General features: G+C 44.7%; 1 protein-coding gene across 3 annotated transcripts in view; it reads left to right on the top strand.

The window, feature by feature from the left end:
* Positions 1-21,576, top strand: part of GRID2 (glutamate ionotropic receptor delta type subunit 2) — a 984,243-nt gene that overhangs the window by 839,505 nt on the left and 123,162 nt on the right. The gene's annotated exons all lie outside the window — the stretch shown is intronic.

Below are 21,576 nucleotides of genomic sequence, written 5' to 3' on the forward strand. Positions count from 1 at the left end.
ATTAGAATATAAATGCTTAATGAACTATATTTTCTCTGGATTATGCCCTATATTTAAATTTGAATTTTCACTGATCTCACTGCAAACCTTGACCTCCTTCTCTCATCCAGTTGAAAGTTTTGGTTCTGTCAAAGCCCAGAGATAATATTTTCAATGCTATTGACTTTTTTCCTGTATTGAAATTCACTTGCTGAAATAGTCGAGGCATCCTTGGAGCTGTGACATTTGATAGGAGCTCAGAAAGAAGGTTGAAATTGGTGGGGCTATTATGAAGCCCAATTCTACTGGGGTTCTCTTGATAACAAAAGAACAGCACAAAGAGGGGGAAATGACTTTAAAGAGCCACAATTCTCTTCTTTATTAATACTGTCCCATCAACCAAGATTCACCGGAGACCCAGTAGCACAAAAGAGGAAGGTGAGCAGAGTACTAAAATGTACTCAGGATCCTCTGGCAAAAGTCGTCAAGAAAGAAAATATATTTGATAATTAGATTTCTAAAGAATAGGAAAGAAAAGGACAGAGCATAATTGGTTAGGCAGGACAAGGGGGTGTTTAGAGTAAATATTTCTGGGCTAGCTTGCAAGTCTTTCCTTCCAGAAATTAATAGGAGGGTGAGAAGTTTGAAGAGAAATAGGAACTAGAAAATATAAACTGAAGATGTGTGTTGACTGATGCCCTTTTGCTGAGGCAAGGAGGTAGCGTAGCACGTAGCAGGTAATTCCACATTAAATTCCTGGAGACATGGTATTTGGCTGTCTTTAAAATGACAGAAACAGAATTGCTATGTTGTTGGTGTTGTTTTTGAATTTCGCTTTGCTTTACTGTCCACAAGTAGGCCACTGTAATCTATGGTATCAAGGACTTGGGTTTAGCATAGCAATGCCCCTCCGCCCATCCCATTCACCATATCCAAGTGGATAATGGGTAAATTCTAGGCTATTTGTTAAGCTAGATTTTAATACTATTCTTACTTGAAAAAATACATCCATAAATACAGCAATTTTAATCTGTATAGCTTCAGTACCAAAACAGCATCCATTAAAGTTCATATCAATCCACACTTCCACCAAAAGGCCTTCAAACCATGGAAAGCTAGCAGAGGCCACCTGCATCTTGAAATGAAGCTATTGCAGGAGGTATGGAACCTCTAAAGGAGAGAATTCCACCATGGTGGGGCAACTACTGAAAAGGCTCTGTTCCAGATGGGCCAGTTTGCTTCTGCCTCTGATAATTTTCTGCACAGAGTCTCAGTGGCAGACCTTGAGATAGGAATACTACGTCAGGTTCTTTGGGCCCAGACTGTTTTGTTTATGGCACACCTTGAATTTGGAAACATGCTGGCGACCAGTGAGGTTGTTGAAGACCGTGTTATGTGTTTTTTTCTGCCCACCCCCAAGCAAAGACAGGCAGCAGCATTTTGTACCAGTTGAAATTTCTGGATAGGCACACACACACACATACACACACACACCGAAAGTATTACAATATCCAAGTGTTGGTATCCTTTTTCTTCAGGAGAGTTTCTGTGCTTACGTGGATGGGGATCTGCTCTCCTAAACCTCTTTTCCATAAGGCATAATAATTTAAGAATTTCCTGGTTCTTTCCTAGCAGCGCTAAGGAATGACCATAGTTTGCACTATGTTTAATAAGGATGGTGCTTGTGTATTGTATCTCATCTCTATCATATATTTCTGCTTCAATGTGTTTGGAACAGCATCGATAACTGAGAGGAAGAAGGGGATATATGAATTGAATTGTCTTTTGAGGCATCATTTATATCTGGATATAAATGATGCCTAAAAAGACAATTCAATTCATATAGGCTGTGGGAGGTATTTATTTTTATCATTCTCAGATTGTTTTTTTCAATATTATATGTGAATGGTATTGCAGTGTAAATCAAAGAAACTGGCCTTTACCCAGCTACATGGTTGGAGAAGGCAACAATTTGTTTGCTTCCATTTCTCCCCTGTTATCTTTGTATCTTTCCTTTTCTGCGTTGGTGCTCACCTTGGTCCTTACTCTTACTTCATTTCTGTTACAATATACAACAACTACCTCTTTGTGTTCATGCATTTATGCCTTCTTGCATGAATATGAGAAGAACAGAGAAGAATAGGAAGTGATGCTTTTTGAGGCAAAGCCTTACCAGATACATTCTGCTGTCACTCTGTGTCCTCTTCTCCACCTTGCCACATCCCCTCTACTAATTTTTACCACCTAACACTTCCTTTCCTTAACCCCGGTGTTGTTCATCTAACAAACTCTCTAGATCAGTTTTGTAAATAGCCTGTGTAAAGCCTGTAGCAAGTAAAATCTTCCTCTAGGCAACTGTAAATTGGAATGTGCAGGACTGTGACTATCTAGACATGCAGGCTCTGTATATGCAATAAGGGATCCAGCTTTCAGATAAAGTTCAATGCATAGGCTAGTAAAAATGTTTGTGGACCACTGATTTTTAAAGGCTTAAGAACATAAGAAAAGCCATGCTGGATCAGACCAAGGCCCATCAAGTCCAGCAGTCTGTTCACACAGTGGCCAACCAGGTGCCTCTAGGAAGCCCACAAACGTGACAACTGCAGCAGCACCATCCTGCCTGTGTTTCACAGCACCTAATTTATTCGGCATGCTCCTCTGATCCTGGAGAGAATAGGTATGCATCATGACTAGTATCCATTTTTACTAGAAGCCATGAATACTCCTCTCTTCCATGAACATGTCCACTCCCCACATGAAGCTGCCTTATACTGAATCAGACCCTTGGTCCATCCAAGTCAGTACTGTCTACTCTGACTGGCAGAGTAGGGTCAGAGGGTCTCAGGCAGAGGTCTTTCACATCACCTACTTGCCTAGTCCCTTTAACTGGAGATGCCGGGGATTGAACCTGGGATCTTCTGCATGCCAAGCAGATGCTCAGCCCCTCTTAAAGCCTTCCAAGTTGGCAGCCATCACCACATCCTGGGGCAGGGAGTTCCACAATTTAACTATGTGTTGTGTGAAGAAATATTTCCTTTTATCAGTTTTGAATCTCTCACCCTCCAGCTTCACCAGATGACCCCGTGTTCTAGTATTATGAGAGAGGGAGAAAAGCTTCTCCCCATCCACTCTCTCCAAACCATGCATAATTTTATAGACCTCTATCATGTCTCCCCTTAACCACCTTCTTTCCAGGCTAAACAGCCCTAAGCGTTTCAACCACTCCTCATAGGGCAGTTGCTTTAGCCCCCTGATCATTTTGGTTGCTCTTTTCTGCACCTTCTCAAGCTCTGCGATATCCTTTTTTAGGTGTGGTGACTAGAACTGTACACAGTATTTGCAAGGGTGCTGTAGATAGAGGCCACATTACTGTTACATTCTTTGTCGTGTGCTGTTGGTGCTAAGTAAGCATTTCACTGTCTGCAGTGAGTTGTCAGTGTCGTCCTAATCAGAGTTACACCCTTCTGACTGAAGTCAGTGGTCCTAGAGGGGTGTAACCTGCTTAGGGTGTAACCTGCATAGATCTAAACTGAAATCACACTGTGAGTTAATTCTTGTACCCAAGTCCATTAAACAGGAAAATGAACAGGCTCCCCATTAGTTATTGTCCATATTGATGATCTCAGAAAGCTGAATGACATTCCAGATAACTAACTTGACAATAAATGACGGTAGGAAGATAGGAAGTATCAGTGAACCATCCAGTAACAAATGAAGTCAGATCTCTTCTGCATTGTAAACTTAATTCTTTTAAACAGACCGTCACATGAGATAATTGGTTTCTACCATCATTTGACTCTCTGTTCACTCGAAGTGACTTACAAAAGCAATACCAGGTTGCAATAAACAAACAAACAAACAAAAAAGGCATCCACAATACAAAAAAACACTTTAATATCCTGCAGCCTTCTCAATGCCCATTGGTACACATTAGTTTCTTCAAATCAAACATCTTTGCGTTCCTTACAGAAAACAACAGGTCACCTTGCCAATGCACAGGCCACCAAATTGAGAAAGGGTACCTTAAGAAGAAGGGCATCTGAAAATGTGGCCCATTTGGTATGAGTGTCCCAGGCACTGAAAGACTTCAAAGAAGATACCGTATATACTTGCGTATAAGCCGAGTTTTTTAGCCATGATTTTTGGCTTAAAAAACTCAATACGGTAATTCACGGTAGGCGGCGGTTTCTTCGGAGCCGCGCTAGGGCTGTCAAAAAAAAAATTCGGTACAGTTCGGATTCGGCCGAATTTGGCCCTTGTGGGTTCAGTACGTGCCGAAGTCCGAACTCCCCCACTTTGGATCCGTTCAATTCGGCGGGAATTCAAAGTTCGGAAAAAAAATTCGGCCGAATAAAGCCATTAAAAACACAACCGCGCCTTTCCGCGGCTCTGGGGGGGCATTTTTGGGCTTAGAGGTCCCAAACTTTCAGCAGAGCTTCAAAGGATGTATATTGAAAGACTCCCCAAGTTTTGTAAAGATTGGGTCAGGGGGGGCTGAGATATGGGCCCTGAAAGGGGTCCCCCCCACCCTGAATGTGCATCTCTCAGCAGAGCTTGCCACCCAGGCACAAAGCTCCCAGCCCCGACAAACAGCTGATGAGAGCAAGGGCGGGGCAGGTGCTAAGAACTTTGCAAAGCAACACAACTGAAAAGCAACACCTTTGCAAACATGCAAAGGGCGGGGCAGGTGTGAAGAATTTTGCAAAACAATACAACTGCAAAGCAACACAAGCACGCAATGCAACACCTTTGCAACAGTGCAAAGCAACACCTGACACCTGGGAGTTTGCATACCATGGAAAGGGACAGAGGCAGCTAGCTATGCATAATGAGCAGGAGGGGGTGGAATTTCTCCTTTTGCATTGGACTTGGGACCAGGCAGATGCATTCTTTAAGTCACCATTTGAAAACCAGTTTTGAGCAAGCATCAAAATAACCTAACTGATCTTATGAATGAGGAAAAACCTGAAGAATCAAAATGAAGCCCCCCCCCCAAACCAGGGAGAGAGAGACACACCCCAGGCAGAACCGGCAAAAGCCCCCTTTGGCTTCCCCCCCCCACCCACAGAAACTGCTCCCTCCCCACACACACACACACACAGACTCTGCTTTCCCCCCCCACACACACACACAGAAAAGAAAAATTATAGATTAAAGCCCCCAAAGGGGTCTTACTGTGGCTGTCTTCTGTTCCAGCAGGAGGGGCTGGGAGGCTGGGTAATCCAATATGATTCCATTTGTATCCAATATAAGATCCATATGTATGCATCTCTCGAGGGTGATCCATTCATCCCAATAGGGAAAAGGGGAAAGCCCATATCTCGGGGGCCCCTGACCCAATGTTTACAAAACTTGGGTGGTCTCTTAAAAAGCCTTGTCTGAAGCTCCGCTGAAAGTTTGGGGTCGGCACACCCAAAAATGCGCCCCCTGCAGCCACGGAAAGAGAAAAGGGGGGGAGCCGATATTTCAGCCCCCACTGTACCCATCTTTACAAAACTTGGGTGGTCTCTTAAGAGGGATGGTCTGAAGCTATGATAAAAGTTTGGGGGCTGCATTCCCAAAAAAGCGCCCCCTGCAGCCACGAAAATGGAAAAGGGGGGAGAGGAAAAAGGGGTGGAGCCCATATCTCGGGACCCCCTGACCCAATGTTTACAAAACTTGGGGGGTATCTTAAGAAGCCTTGTCTGATGCCCCGCTGAAAGTTTGGGGTCGGCACACAAATGCGCCCTCTGCAGCCATGGAAAGAAAAAGGGGGTGGAGCCCATATCTCGGGACCCCCTGACCCAATGTTTACAAAACTTGGGGGGTATCTTAAGAAGCCTTGTCTGATGCTCCGCTGAAAGTTTGGGGTCGGCACACCCAAAAAATGCGCCCTCTGCAGCCACGGAAAGGAGCGAATGTTCACAAGCACCCCCTCACACACACATAAGGATTTCCCTCTCTCTCTCTCTTTCCCCGGCCGGCCGCACATCAGCTGATTCCTCCAGTACTCGATCCTGACTGATTGGCCAGAAGAAGACCCAGCTTGGCCACCGATTGGCCGGGGGAGGAGAATGCTGCTTACTGAAGGTTATGCTGCTTACTGACGGCCCCGAATTGGCCGAATTTATTCGCGAACTCCCGAACTCGCTGAATTCGCCCCCCCCCCCCGGTTGCCCGCCAGTTTTGAGTTCGGTTCCTCCCGAACTAAAAACCGCCGAATCAAGGGAAATTCGGCTGATTTTCAGTTCGGGCTGAACCGAATTGACAGCCCTAAGCCACGCTGAATCTCCTGCCGGGCCCTCTCCCAGAATGCTCCCGCCAGCCAGTTGATGGGCGGGCTGTCCCGCCTTCCCCACCCGATTGTGCCTTCTGAGCGGCGGCGGTTTCTTTCCTCCCCCCCGATCGCGCCTTCTGCGCGGCGGCGGTTTCTTCCCACCCCACCGTGCCTTCTGCTGGGTGGTGGCAGCGGCGGTTTCTTCCCCCCACCCCTCACCCGGGCCGGTCCTCCCGCTTGCCAGCTGATCCATGGGCCTTGTCCTCCCGTTCTAAAATGGTGGCCGCCATTTTAGAAGGCAGCATCGCCGCCTCTCCCGGTGAGTAGGGGGTTCAGGGGCTCTTCCCCCTCCCCCTTTTGGATGGCGCTGGGATCGGGGTGGGTCTGGAGGGCCCGGGAGACCGGTGGGAGGGCGACCTGGGGCAGGGGCGAGATCGTCCTGGTGCTCTAAAATGGCGGCCGCCATTTTAGAGCACAGCATTTCCGACCCTCGGCTTATACTCGGGTCAATTAAAAATTTCCTTTTCTGGCCTCAAATTTGGTGCCTCGGCTTATACTTGGGTCAGCTTATACGCGAGTATATACAGTAACTGGCACCTTGAATGGAGCCCAGAACCAATACAAATGGTGTTATATTCCTAAAACGGCTGGCCTGCATTTTTTTACCAATTTTTTACCAAGTGCCTGGTGGTCTTCAAGGGCAGCCCGCATTATAGCAGTCTATTCTAGAGGTTATAGCACTCTATTCTAGAGGTGTGGATCAACATGGTTAGTTAGGACAGCACAGCCTAAGTAAGGGACTATCAAGGAACATGTAACTGAACAAAGCCTCTTCTAGCAACAATGGCAACCTGTTTCTCCATCAACAAGACTGAGTCCAGGAGCACCCATAAATTCTTAGAAGAAGAAGAGTTGGTTTTTATATGCCAACTTTCTCTACCACTTAAGGAAGGATCAAACAGGCTTACAATCACCTTCCCTTCACCTCCCCACAACAGACACCTTGTGAGGTAGGTGGGGCTGAGAGAGCTGGCTTCACCCAGCTGGCTTCATGTGTAGGAGTGGGGAAACCAACCTGATTCACCAGATTACAATCTGCTGCTTATGTGGAGGAGTGGGGAATCAAATCTGGTTCTCCAGATTAGAGTCCATCGCTCCAAACTACCGCCTCTTAACCACTACACCATGCTGGCTCTTAGCTTAGTCACTTCAAAGGTGACAGACCAGTGCCTGCTGAAATCTCTGCCTTCCAACCAGCACCAGCTCCCCTTTGTCTCAGTTCAATTTCCACTTGTTCAATGGACCACAGCCTCCAGGCACTGGGCCTGGACAGTCACAGCACCTTTCTGAGGCCTTGATAAAGAAATGTGGAGTTGGGTGTCATCAACATCCTGGTGACAGTCAACTCCAAATCTACAGATGATCTCAATGTGTAGCTGTCTCCCCCTTCGTGCAGCTTTCTCAACACAGTTTTTAACCTTACAAATGAACAGCCAGGTCAGATCTTACTAACTAGCTGCCCACACCATATCTAGATAGAGAATAAGCCACTGGAACAAATCCTTTGTCCAACTCCACCTTTCTGTGCCCTGCAGGGAGCTTCCTTTGTTAAAAAAAATTGAAAGATATATTGATATTCTGAGCATATTTGCTAAGACCAAAGGCATGTTTGCTTAAACGAGGCAAGAACAAACAAATCACTCCGAGGGCACAAATAGATGTGACAGGGATCATATTTTTTCATCTGTATGAAAAAGGTAAATTGCTTACATAGCCCAGATTCAAATTAGGGACACATTGGGGAAGGGAGAGACGAGTTAATACTTCATTGTGTTTAATTGTACTAATCCGATTAGGATCCTTATGCTTTTCTTAGTGTGTTTTTTCTCTTGTAAATACTAATAACAGCACAGGGAGCCAGGTTTTGATTTGTAAAACCAAATCCTCCTCCCTTCTCCACTCACCCCCAGTCTAAATTGGGGCTATGCACACAATTTGGCTTTTACAGATGGATGCAGATACTTTAGATTAAACCGTGTTAATCATAGAGTTGGAAGGGACCACTAGGGTCATCTAGTCCAACCCCCTGCACAATGCAGGAAATTCCAAACTAGCATGGGAGAATCTTCCCTAGCCAGTCAGGGCTGCCTAACAATGGCCAGGCAGGACCACTGAGGAAGAGGAAGGAGGGAAGAGATCCACCGCGGACAAGCCAGACTGAGGCTCAGAAAGGACTGGGGAGAGAAAAAACACCAGGAGAGGGAATATGGCCCACCTACAGGGCAGGGGGATTGGTCCAGGCAGGACCGGGGGGGGGGGACCAAATGGGAATTTTGAAAGGGGTATGTAAGGAGGGCTCCATAACCTGGCTGGAGAGGAGAAGGAGACACTAGGCCAGGTGTGAAAGCTGACTGCTCCTAAAAGCTTGGAAAGACCTGAGGTGCTATAACCCTTGGCCTCCCTCCCCGTTTCTGAGGCTTGGGGAGACCCAGAAGAATGAGGCAAAGGGCAGAAGGGCCATGTCAGCTGAAGACTGCTCTCACACTGGCTTTCATTTTTTAAAACTAGTTTCTACTGTAGGGTTTTTACTGCGTGATTCAGTGGCATTGCTTCTGGATTTTTGATTGGAAATGATATTGTAGCATTGTCTGATGCTGTTGACCCCACTCTACACCCCCCTGCTCCCCTGGCTCACGCCAGTCGCCATCTGACAACCCTATGTAACTCTGTTTTAGGGTTGTGATACTTAGCACAGATTCATTGCCAGCTTCCCACCTTTCAGCTTTTAGAATTTATTTATTTCATTTATTTACTTCATTTGTACCCCGCCTTTCTCCCCAATGGGTACCCAAAGCAGCTTACATCGTTCTTCTCACCTCCATGTTATCCTCACAATAACCCTGTGAGGTAGGTTAGGCTGAGAGTGACAGGCCCGAGGTCACCCAGTGAGCTTCCATGGCAGAGTGGGGATTCGAACCTGGGTTTCCCAGATCCTAGTCCGACACTTTAACCACAACACCACACTGGCTTTCTCAACATAGTTTTAAATCTTATCTCCAAGACTTCTGTGTGCAACATTTCTTAAAAGAAGAATAAAGGTAAAGGTAGTCCCCTGTGCAAGCAACTGGGTCATTACGGACCCATGGGGTGACGCCATATCCCAACGTTTACTAGGCAGACTTTGTTTTACGGGGTGGTTTGCCAGTGCCTTCCCCAGTCATCTTCCCTTTACCCCCAGCAAGCTGGGTACTCATTTTACCAATCTCAGAAGGATGGAAGGATGGGTCAATCTTGAGCCGGCTACCTGAAACCAACTTCTGTTGGGATCGAACTCAGGTCATGAGCAGAGCTTTTGACTGCAGTACTGCAGCTTATCAGAAGGACACAAATGAAATCAACAATGGATATAATATAGTCATTTTTCTCCCTGGATGGCTGATGGCATGCCATTTTACAGAGATATGGCTTCTTCTATGACTTCTGGGCCTTTCTGCTTATGGTAACATCTGCACATGTAAATTGGAGATGGAAAGCAATAATCTGGCGCTAACACTTCAACTACATTTTACATTTAGTACCTAGTTAATTTCCTTTTTTATTTTTACTCTACTAAATAGCACATCTCTTCCAAACTACATGGCTGTGACTACATACTCATACCATATGGTACCTAGTGGTGCATGGAAATACTGCTAATAATGCTAATCAATGTTATCACCCCATGGCATCAATGGACCCAACACATGACATTATCAGGCCCGATCCAACAGGTCTCAGGGTTTGGGGCGAAGGGAATATGGCAACTTTATACCCCATTCCCCTAACCATAAAATTTCTGACTAGTGGCCTGCATCTGTACCATACAATTTCTGACTTCAGGCATGCATCTGCACTATAAAATTGTTTTCCTTGACAGAATAATGCAGAATCATAATATGCTTAAATAATACCCTAATACATTTAACTGGGTATACAAAATATTTCGCCAGTAGGAAAACTGATTTACTGTCGAGTGAAATAAATCTCCTGAATTGCACAATAAAATGAAACTTGTCTGAGCCTCTCAAGCCTCGGACATGAATATTCTGACTTCTACTCAGGTACACAAACAATAAGGGTAATGTTTGGCTCAGGGCTTTCTCTTTGCCTTATTCTCCCTGATTCTAATTGGGATAGAGAAAAGTTCCCTTCGGATTACTCTCCGGCTGCTTTCATCGACTGAAGTGGGCAGTCATTTATTACGTTGTTGATGCTGTCCTGTAGGGTTTTAATTAACCAATCAGCTTAAGTAATGCTGCTCTTCAATGCTGTGAGGAAAACAGCTGACAGCATTGCCTCTAGGTATGGGGTGGACCAAGGTCTGTAAGAGGCCCAAGAGGATAGGTTTAAAGATTTGCAGCGCAGAACAACAATTTGGATTGGGTGTAAAGACAGCCATAGATGTGGAGTTAGGCTGTTTCTGAAAAGCCCCAGGGTTGAGGTATACGACTCAATTACAGGGAAACAAATGTACAGTCCTCAATTGTACCTGAACGAGTCCTCTGTGTTTTACCTTATCCTCAAACTAAAATCGAAATGTTATTGTAATTACTTGGAAGATTCCCAATGTGTGCTTGTGCTTTGTGTGTGCCATGATCTTTCTGTTCAGCTCATCTACAAATTCCCCAGAGGTAGGGTTGCCAGCCTCCGGGTGGTGGCTGGAGATCTCCCGCTATTACAACTGATCTCCAGGCGACAGAGATCAGTTCCCCTGGAGAAAATGGTGGCTTTGGCAATTGAACTCTATGGCATTGAAGTCCCTTTCCTCTCTCCAGCCTCCTCCTGCTCCACCCCTAAAATCTCCAGGTATTTTCACCCCTAAAACCTCCAGGTATTTCACAACCCAGAGCTGGCAACTCTACCCACAAGGCCTGAAATAGTAAATAGGGCAGTATGACTGTCAGGCAGCACAAAACTCAAAGCAAGAGCCATGACTTCCTGCCGTCTGTGCATCGAGGCTACATAAACAATGCACTGCAAAGAACTTTGAATATGGCTGGCATCTAGTGATGATTTACTCCTGTCCACGTTGGAGTTTGCAATGGAGAGGCTACCATGCTCCTTTTCTTAGCCTGGTTTGCATCAGATAGCTGACCTTTAAAAAAGAAAGAAAGAAAAAGGGGGGGGAGAATACCTGAGCCAGTCTTACCCATGGAAGGATGACAATAATGACAGGAACGATGCCTAATCCAATGTCAGCTTTCCCAGTAGCCACATTTACCTGTATCTTAAAACCTGTCAACACATCAGGAGAGACTTAGCAATACTGATGCCTAATAGCCTCATGGCAAATTGTGTTCCATCTGTATCAGCCAGCTGGGAGAAAGGGAGAGTTTTATAACCTTCATTATTTTCTTTTTAAACTCCAGAGCCCCAATATTTAAAGATCCCCCCCAAATCATTAAAATGGTCTTATTAGCAGGTACTGTTATGTAACCTGGCTGAGAATTCATTTTCTATTCTAAGCTTTATACTAGTATAAATGTTAGGTCAAATTTATATACTTTTTAAAAAATTACAAATTCTACCCTCGAAGTAAGTGGAGGAAGTTAAATAAGTTTCTAGCCATCTGTATGGTCCCCGTAATTTACTGTGCTTTTGTAAGTCAGGTTTGTAAAGCATTATAGATCTGCGCATGCAGTTACCCTTTTCCTGCTGGAACTTCGGGCAGCACACTCTACTTAAGGAGAAAAGAAAAAGTGTCTATGTTAATGTTAAAGGTAAAGGTAGTCCCCTGTGCAAGCACCGGGTCATCCCTGACCCATGGGGTGACAGCACATCCCGACGTTTACTAGGCAGACTATGTTTACCGGATGGTTTGCCATTGCTTTCCCCAGTCATCTGCACTTTACGCCCAGCAAGCTGGGCATTCATTTTACCGACCTCGGAAGGATGGGAGGCTGAGTCAACCTTGAGCCGGCTACCAGAAACCGACTTCCATCGGGATCGAACGCAGGTCGTGAGCAGAGCTTTTGACTGCAGTACTGCAGCTTACCCCTCTGTGCCACCGGGACCACTATGTTAATGTTACCCACATAATACGAGCTGTGCTACCTGAAGATCGGAACAGCTAGATTTGAGTCCAGTAGCACCTTAGAGACCAAGTAGATTTTCGGGGTATAAGCTTTCATGAGTCAAAGCTTCCTTCATCAGAAGGTCAGGAGTAACAGTTCTGTCCCTTGCATTTCTGGTAGTGCCTGTTGTCAAGGAAGAGATAGAGGTGAGGGAAAGACATTCCAAGAGCTACATTGTGCAGTGAACCTGTAGCTTCGCATGATGATGTCAGAGGCTCTGCTGACTTTCCTGCTCAGATGACCTTGTTGACAAAGAAACATGTTTCAGTAAAAGCCTTTTATGTAAACGGCAATAACAGTGTACATTCCAGGAATGCTGCCGGCCTCACTAGGGTTGCCTTTGTGTCCTAAAAATTCACAAACTGTTCCGTAAGATTGTAAGAGACTGTATCCACACGCCCATAATACTTCACGTACGACCAAGAGTTGTTGTCAACATTTGGAAAAGTCCGTCCTAAAAGATATCTCAGTTCTAAAAGTCTCTGTGCTCAAAAGTCAATGCTTTTTAATAGATAGGGTTGCCAGGTCCCTCTTCGCTGCCGGCGGGAGGTTTTGGGGTGGAGTCTGAGGAGGGCGGGGTTTGGGGAGGGGAGGAACTTCAATGCCATAGAGTCCAAGTGCCAAAGCGGCCAATTTCTCCAGGAGAACTAATCTCTATCGGCTGGAGATCAGTTGTAATAGCAGGAAATCTCCAGCTAGTACCTGGAGATTGGCAGCTCTAGTAATAAAGCAACCAATAACTATGTCACTGCATCGTGTAGGGTTGCCAGGTCACTCCAGGCCACTGGCAGAGAATGGGTTGCCAGATCAAGGTCGGGAAACTCCTGGAGATTTGGGGATGGAGCCTGGGGATGACGGAAACCTCGGTGGGGTACAATGCCACAGAGTCCACACCCCAAAGCATCCATTTTCTCCAGGGGAACTGATCTCTGTAGTCTGGAGGTGATCTGTAATTCCAGGGGATCCCCAGGTCCCACCTAGAGGCTGGCATCCCTAGCATTGTGCCAAAACAGGCTGTTTGTTCAGTTTTGTCAGATCCTGACAAAAGTGTTCAGGATCACAATCAAACACAAAGCGAAGCAATCTTATTAATTTCATTGAGTTTAGGGGTGCTTGTTTTGTATTAGATTGTTGCCAGGATGCAAATCTATAAAACAACAAAACAAATAAATCCCCCCCCCCCAAATAGTCAAATGAACTGAATGCATGAACACACATGAACACATGAAGCTGCCTTATACTGAATCAGACCCTAGGTCCATCAAAGTCTGTACTGTCTACTCAGACTAGCAGCGGCTCTCCAGGGTCTCAGGTAGAGGTCTTTTGCATCACCTACTTACCTAGTCCCTTTAACTGGAGATGCCGGGGATTGAACCTGAGGCCTTCTGCATTCCAAGCGGAGGCTCTACCACTGAGCCATGGCACCTCCCCAACATAATGCTGCAACTGCATTATGTAAGTAAAAATTTTCAGAGGGTCACATCAATGTATCTGCATTATAAGCGGCTCCGCCCTTTCTTTGTAGATGTGTGCTTAAATTTTAGAAGTCACTCCTTGATAGGATTGTTCATGAATCAGCTCCTCAAAAACTAGCTTTTATGCTTTGGGTGGAAAGATGGGTATACTGCTAAACAGGAGAGGTTCAGAGGCCTCCTATCGTGAATAATGGTTGATATAATGCACCAATGAGGGGTTGGGGGCGGAGCAGAGTCCAGTAGTGACACCTTCGGGGGACCATGCTCTCAATTAATTACTCTTGGGTATTTAGAAGACTGTTTTATTTTGAAAGGACAGCTTCAGAAATCACATTCCTTCTGACAGCTAGTGTTGCCAGGTCCCTTTCTGCCACCAGCGGGAGGTGTTTTGGGCAGAGCCTGATGAGGGTGGGGTTTGGGGAGGAGAGGGATTTCAATGCCACAGAGTCCAACTGCCAAGGTGGCCATTTTCTCCAGGCAAACTGATCTCTATCAGCTGGAGATTAGTTGTAATAGCAGGAAATCTCCAGCTAGTACCTGGAGGTTGTTGTACAAAATCAGTATAGGTTAGGGAAATGTCACTTTTAACAAAATACACAGCAACATAAGTTTAAATGCAATAGCATATGATGCACAATGTTTCCAATAATGAATTACACCAGAATAACCTGGAGGTTGGCAACCCTACTATCAACTGATATATAGGGACAAAGTGTTTGGGAAAGTGTGTCTTACAACCATCTGCTCTGAATTGCCCCCACACTTTATTTCCTTCCTAGTCTGCATAAGAAGGGGGTCAAAACTAACATCAGGCCTTCTGTTCTTAATGCCGAAGCAACATTGGTAGGGAGTTATTTGTTGCTGCTTCACCTTATACTTTCCTACTCCCGGATGGTTGATTGGATACATGTAGGTTTCCTCCTATCCCCCCAGGAATGCTTTTTAATCAAATAAAACATACTGTGTACTCTATGGAGTATAGCACGACGTGGTACATAAATAACCCGTGCCCTATCAGAAAGAGAGCAAAATGCAGTGCATCCATAATAAAAGCAATAGATAAGCAACTGTATAATACAAGCCTGAACTGCTACCAAGAGGCTCTGGCTCAGACATAAATTAGAAGGCATGAGTTGTTCACCACACTGTCCACAAGATGGAATGTCTTTGCAGTGCATTTGTTAGAATTTTGTGCACACGGGCAAAAGGAATGCGAGGCACAGCTTTTCCCATCTTACACACAGTGGGGAGTACTTATGTGAGGCCTGAAGCCAGACAAAGAAACAAACTGGAATCCAGCAGAGATCTGAAACCACTTGCTGCCTGGCATTAGTGTAACCCCCTCTTCTGTGTAGCTCTTCTGGCAGGGAAGGACTGTTGTTTGCAATTTCTTGTACTAGTCTGGAGCACTAACTGCGATCCTAACAAGCTGCTTGACATGGTTGGCTGGGGTTCTTGCTTATGAGTAGATATGCTGGGGAAGTCTGCCTTTCAGTGAGTGCCTAAAGGGTGACTGCAGTCCTCTTTTGGGAACAAACATGTGTCTAGGAACAGCTACCGATTGCCATTACTGACAGCAAGATGGAGCCCTCCACAGACAGTGATCCCAGGGATGTACACCTTGTTCTTCACAGCGTCTCTTTGATTCCAGACACACAAGGACCAACATCGGGGAAGGAGTCTCTTTAATTAGCTACTCACTCTTCGCTGGCAAAATTCATGAATGGAAAGTATTTCACTAGCTTCCCCAGGAAACATAACTGATTTGGAGACATTATAGTATAAATCACTATGGTATGAATCTTAGAAACAGCTTTGCAACTCCCAATTGTACTTATTTGCGGGCTGCAGCCCCACTATGTGATATAGTTTGTCCTGAGCACATGACCTTTCTGCATGCTGGGAGAGGGAGAGTGGGCAGGATCGCTGGCCTGTCAGAACTGTCTGTGCATGGACTGTGGGTAAGAAGAAGAAGAGTTGGTTTTTATATGCCAACTTTCTCTACCACTTAAGAAAGAATCAAACTGGCTTACACTCACCTTCCCTTCCCCTCCCCACAACAGACACCCTGTGACGTAGGTGGGGCTAAGAGAGCTGTGACTAGCCCAAGGTCATCCAGCAAGCTTCATGTGGAGGAGAGGGGAAACCAACCCGGTTCACCAGATTAGCCTCTGCCACTCATGTGGAGGAGTGGGGAATCAAACCCGGTTCTCCAGATCAGAGTCCACTGCTCCAAACCACCGCTCTTAACTACTACATGACGCTGTGTAATTTGCACAACAACTGCCTCACCAGCCCAGCCAGGCACTGCAGTCAGCTCCCACAGTCGGGGCCTCTCTCTGGTTTGGTATACCAATCCACCAGTGGAGACAGCTGATCCCCTGCTTCCCAATATCGATGGTTTTTGCCATTCATGGAGATCCCAGGAGTGGATGGCAAGGGTCTACTTTCAATAACAGTAAGCTGTTTTCAGCAGTCACTCCATGTGGAGAAAATGCAGAAGCTGAGCCCAACTAAAGCATGAAGATGGTTGGCTAGGTTCCCTTAGTGTAAAACAAGTCATGGTTATGAGAGCTAGTGTGGTGTAGTGGTTAAGAGAGGTGGACTCTAATCTGGAGAACCAGGTTTGATTCCCCGTTCCTACACATGAAGCCTGCTGGATGACCTTGGGCCAGTCACAGTTCTCTCCAAATTATCTCAGCCTCACCTACTTCACAAGGTGCCTGTTGTGGGGGTGGGGAAGGGGAGAAGGGAAGGTGATTATAAGCCATTTTGAGACTCCTTTCGGTAGAGAAAAGCGGGGTATAAAAACCAACTTCTTCTTCTACAAGTTAGAGTAATCTGATGAAAAGAATTCCAGGCCACGACTGTCATTTGAGCTTCTAGGAGCATAGCTGGCCTAACCACCTACTTCACAAGGAGCTTAGCAACATCACAAGAGGGCAACCCTGAGGCAGGCAATTCCAGATGCGCTATTGCTGCCATGTATTCTCATTTCAGTTCTCAAATTCATCACCATTCATCAGAATGGAGGGCATGGGATTTCACAAAATGTCAAGTGTTTTCTCATATCAACAAATTGAAATCACATGCCAACATTTTACTCTCCTGGGGGGTGGGAATTGGACCTTAAGAATTTTTTTTATGCATGGTCTTTCATCTTGAGTGAGCTGTAAGGCACAAATTGAGACCCACTGGGACATAAAATATGGCAAAGCAGATATAAAAACAAATAAAAGTGGTTATAGAAAAGATATATTGCACAGCCTGCCGAAATGAAGACCATAGATCACATAATGGATATAAAATGTGTCACATGGTGTAATAAACATCTGCTTGGATATAAATTTTGCCAGGTTTGATAGACAAAGCACAACAAAATTCGTATAGCACTGGCATCGTGTTACTGGTGGCGTAATACAATGTATTTTGATCTAGCATCTATTGTAAGGGTTTGTTTGATAGGAAAAGGCATGATTCCACCAAACCAGATTATAATCCCTTCTGATACTGTTTTGTCAAGGCTAGAACTGGAAGTCCTATTATGTGTATAAGTACCATCAAGTCACAACTGACTCATGGCCAGCTGACACATGAGGCACATGAGAAGCAGAGATGGTTTGCCATAGCAGAGTCTTTCTTGGTGGCATCCCATTCAAGTACCTACCCTGCTTAGCTTCCAAGATCTGACAAGATCGGGCTGTACCATGCCACCTTGCCTCCCAGAAGTCCCACTACAGCATTAGAAAGGCTGTTCTCCATACAAGATGCCACCTTTTAGTTAGCATGCACTGAAAGATCCATCCTTTAAGCAGAGTCTGCTGAAATTGAGGAATAGGGATTACATCCAGTTCTTTGTCTTTGGAATATAGTTGCTGGTACAAGGGGCATCTACTTCCTAAATAATTATTTGGCTTACATCCTGTGGTGATTCCTTCTGTATTCACAGGCTATTTCCTGGAGGCCAAGCCCTATGAGGAAATGCTGAGGGAGTTGGGAATGTTTCGTCTGTAGGAGGTTGAGGGGGGTCATGATTGTTCTCTTTAAGTATTTGAAAGGCTGTCACTTAGAGGAGGGCAGGGAGCTGTTCCTGTTGGCAGCAGAGGATAGGACTCGCAATAATGGGTTTAAATTGTGGGCCGAAAGGTACCGGCTAGATATTAGGGGAAAGTTTTTTTACAGTAAGAGTTGTTCGACAGTGGAATCAGCTACCTAGGGAAGTGGTGAGCTCCCCCTCACTGGCAGTCTTCAAACAGAGGCTGGACAAGCCTTTGTCAGCGATGCTCTAGGTTGAACAGGGGGTTGGACTAGATGGCCTTTATGGCCACTTCCAACTCTATGATTCTATGTAATTACTAAGTGTTCTAGTCTGAGACTATGCCCACATGCACATATTATTGAGTATTGTGCTATCATGCTATCTCAGTCATTCACAACTAGGTTATCGCACATGAACACATATGCCCTGTACTGAATCAAACCATCAAGAGCAGTATTGTGCACCCAGACTGGCAGTGGCTCTCCAGCATCTCAGGCAGAGTTCTTTCACATCACCTGCTACCTGGTCCTTTTAACTGGAGATGCTAGGGATTGAACCTGGGACTTTCTGTATGCAAAGCAGAGGCTCTTCAACTGAGCCACAGCCTCTCCCCAAGAACATCTTGGCTTGTCATTAGCTAATGGGCCAAGAAGTGTTGGAAATTTGTACCTCTTCCTCTTAGCAAACTCTCCTGAGTTGCTACAATAATATACTAGATATTTTGAGTATGTTTGTGAAATATTTAGGGATTTTTTTTTTAGATTCACCCACACCTCCTTTAACAGACATATGTAATTATTTAAGTGAACTACTCAGAGCCTTCTCAAGGATATAAGGATAAGGATATAAATCTAGCAAATATGTTAAATAAAATATTTACTAGGTGGAAGCCACCAGAAGATCTTCTGGAGACAGAAGATTGGGTCAAATATTGCCCCTAAACACTTGAGCACCACATCAACCCAAAAAGGACAGTTGTACTGCCACAAGTTTGAATAGGCAAGGGAAATTTCCAGAGTTGTAGGTAATTCCACAAACTCAGTTGTACTTCAACAACAGTTTGAGGCTCATTTGTCACTGTTTACAGTAAATGTCAGATTTGAGCTAAAGGTTTTCAGGGGAAATAAATCTGTACTTGAAGAAAAGGGAGTTCTGGAAAGCCAAACTACATAAATCAAAGTAGACCTGTTCCAGTCCTATTCAAGCCCCCAACATTTTTGAAGAATTTTTTTGAAAGGGCTAAAACTCTCAAGGCACAGAGAGCAGAGTGATCTGGGAAAACAGCCTGGTGATGTATGGGGCAGTCTATGAGGAAGGAGGAGGATCTGAACAGAATTGTTTAAAACTCAGTGTTTTCAAATTGCCCCAGACAGCAGCAATAGAGCAAGAGACTGATGTGATTTTTTAATTATTTATTTAATAAAATAAATGTTTGATTGATACCAGACACTAAACTCTTCTGCTAAATACTTGATCCAGGATCTTTAGGAATTTTTTAAAAAGCTCTGTCACACACAAGATACTTTTATTGAATGTATGTATGTACAACACGTAAGAAACTCAAGTTTCCATTCTCCGAAACTTTCAGATAAAACAATTCCTGCTCTATTATGTGCAGATGGCACTGTTATTGTATCCTATTCACAAGTGGGCTTTAGGAAAGCATTTTGTGGAAGAAGAAGAAGAAGAAGAAGAAGAAGAAGAAGAAGAAGAAGAAGAAGAAGAAGAAGAAGAAGAAGAAGAAGAAGAAGAAGAAGAAGAAGAAGAAGAAGAAGAAGTCTCTCAATTTCATCTACCTCACAAGGTGTTTGTTGTGGGGAGAGGAAGGGAAGGCGATTGTAAGCCAGTTTCTCCTTAAAAAGGTAGAGAAAATCAACATCTACAAACCAACTCTTCCTATTATTGTTATAAAAACTGACACTGAAAGACATGATCAGAGACAGTCTATAGCAGTTGGTAAATCTAAAACGTGTGGGGAGGCAGAGCTTTTCTTGTATTCATTTATGGGCCTGCCTGGCCTGAAGCCGCAAGCCAAGGTAAAGAGTATGTCAAGCTGTATTTCTGTCTGCTTCATTGTACGTCTGTGATCTGCCTGCCAAATTTAACAGTCTCCCTGAAGCACCACATTTTTCAGCAGGAATGAAACCATGTTACAGAACACGAAGCGATGAATAAGAAGTGAACTGGTCCTGGTGCCAAAGTATACAGCTACGCTTCCTTGCTTTCTCTTTCGTATGCACAGCCATGTGCAAACGAATAAAAAATGGATGCCTTAATCTTGGTTTCATCAGGCCGTGGGCTGCTCTGGTACTAAGCAGAAAATTACAGTTCTTTCAGAAGTGCTCCAAGCATATTTCTGTCAGAAAAGTGGTGGTTGAAAGTGCTGGCAAGTTGCGGCTGACCTATGGCAACCCCTCGTCAGGTTTTCAAGGCAAGAGATGTTCAGAGGTGACTTGCCAGTGCCTTCCTCTACATAGCAAGCCTGGACTTCCTTGGTGGTCTCCCATCCAAATACTAACCAGGGCTGACCCTGTTTAGCTTCCAAGATCTAACAAGGTCAGGCTATACCATACCTAGGATTGCCAGGTCTGTCTTCACCACTGGTGGGAGGTTTTTGGGGCTGAGCCTGAGGAGGATGAGGTTTGGGGAGGGGAGGGACAATGCCATAGAATCCAATTGCCAAAGCAGCCATTTTCTCCAGGTGAACTGATCTCTATTGGCTGGAGATCAGTTGTAATAGCAGGAGATCTCCAGTTAGTACCTGGAGGCTGGCAACCCTAACCATACCACATTGCCTTCTCCTCCTCCTCCTTTCCCCCTTTATAAAACATTGATAGTCCTGACATTTTAAAATTTATTTTCAGCAGCACTCCAGCACCCCTGTTAACCCTCATGCCGTTAATTTGTACCTAATCACATTCTCTTTTTAACCACTGATGCTTCTTTAGCTAGAGGTACGAATGCAGACTATCTGCTACCCTTTTCATAGAAAATTTCAGAGGGTAGATATGTTAGTCTGCAGTAGAAGAGCAAGTGTGAATACAGTAGCATCTTAGAGACCAACAAGATTTTTTCAGGGTGTAAGCTTTCGAGAGTTAATGCTCTCTTCATCCCTACAAAAAGTTCCTTTTTGTAGAAGGGAACTACTATGGCATGAGCTTACTAGTTAATTATGGTATAGGCAATAGTCTACTTCAAGAAATGCTTAAAGTGGATAAAGAGGGAGAAAAGACCCTAAAATGTTCTCAGCCCACAAAGAGCAGAATCGCAACAGTGACCTACTTTTATAAGTAGACGAACACTCTGATCTTATAAATGTAGGCAATCATTTGGCAGTGCTCTCTGTGGACTGAGAAAATTATTCTCTCTTTTTCCTTTATGCTTCTATTGAAGTTGACTATTGCCTATAGAAACTTATGCTACAACTGTTCACCTGTTATTTGGTTGTTCATCACTTTCTTACTCAACACAGTTGATTCCTAGCTAAATGTAGAGAGTTAGAGTTACTTGGTACCTTTGAAGTGCCACAAAGTGATCTGAAAGTTCGATCTGGGACGTTTGATCTGCAACGGCTCATTCGCACATGGCATTCATCACTTGATGTTGGGACCCTAAAGCAAAGGGGATGTATGTGTGAAACAAACCTTACTTACCTCCCACACAGACATGCATTGTTTCTCTTTTAATTAACGAGAGTCAACCATGGCAGGGGAA

Source organism: Euleptes europaea, chromosome 9 (genome assembly GCF_029931775.1).
Source record: "Euleptes europaea isolate rEulEur1 chromosome 9, rEulEur1.hap1, whole genome shotgun sequence".
In the NCBI taxonomy this organism is placed as follows: Eukaryota; Metazoa; Chordata; class Lepidosauria; order Squamata; family Sphaerodactylidae; genus Euleptes; species Euleptes europaea.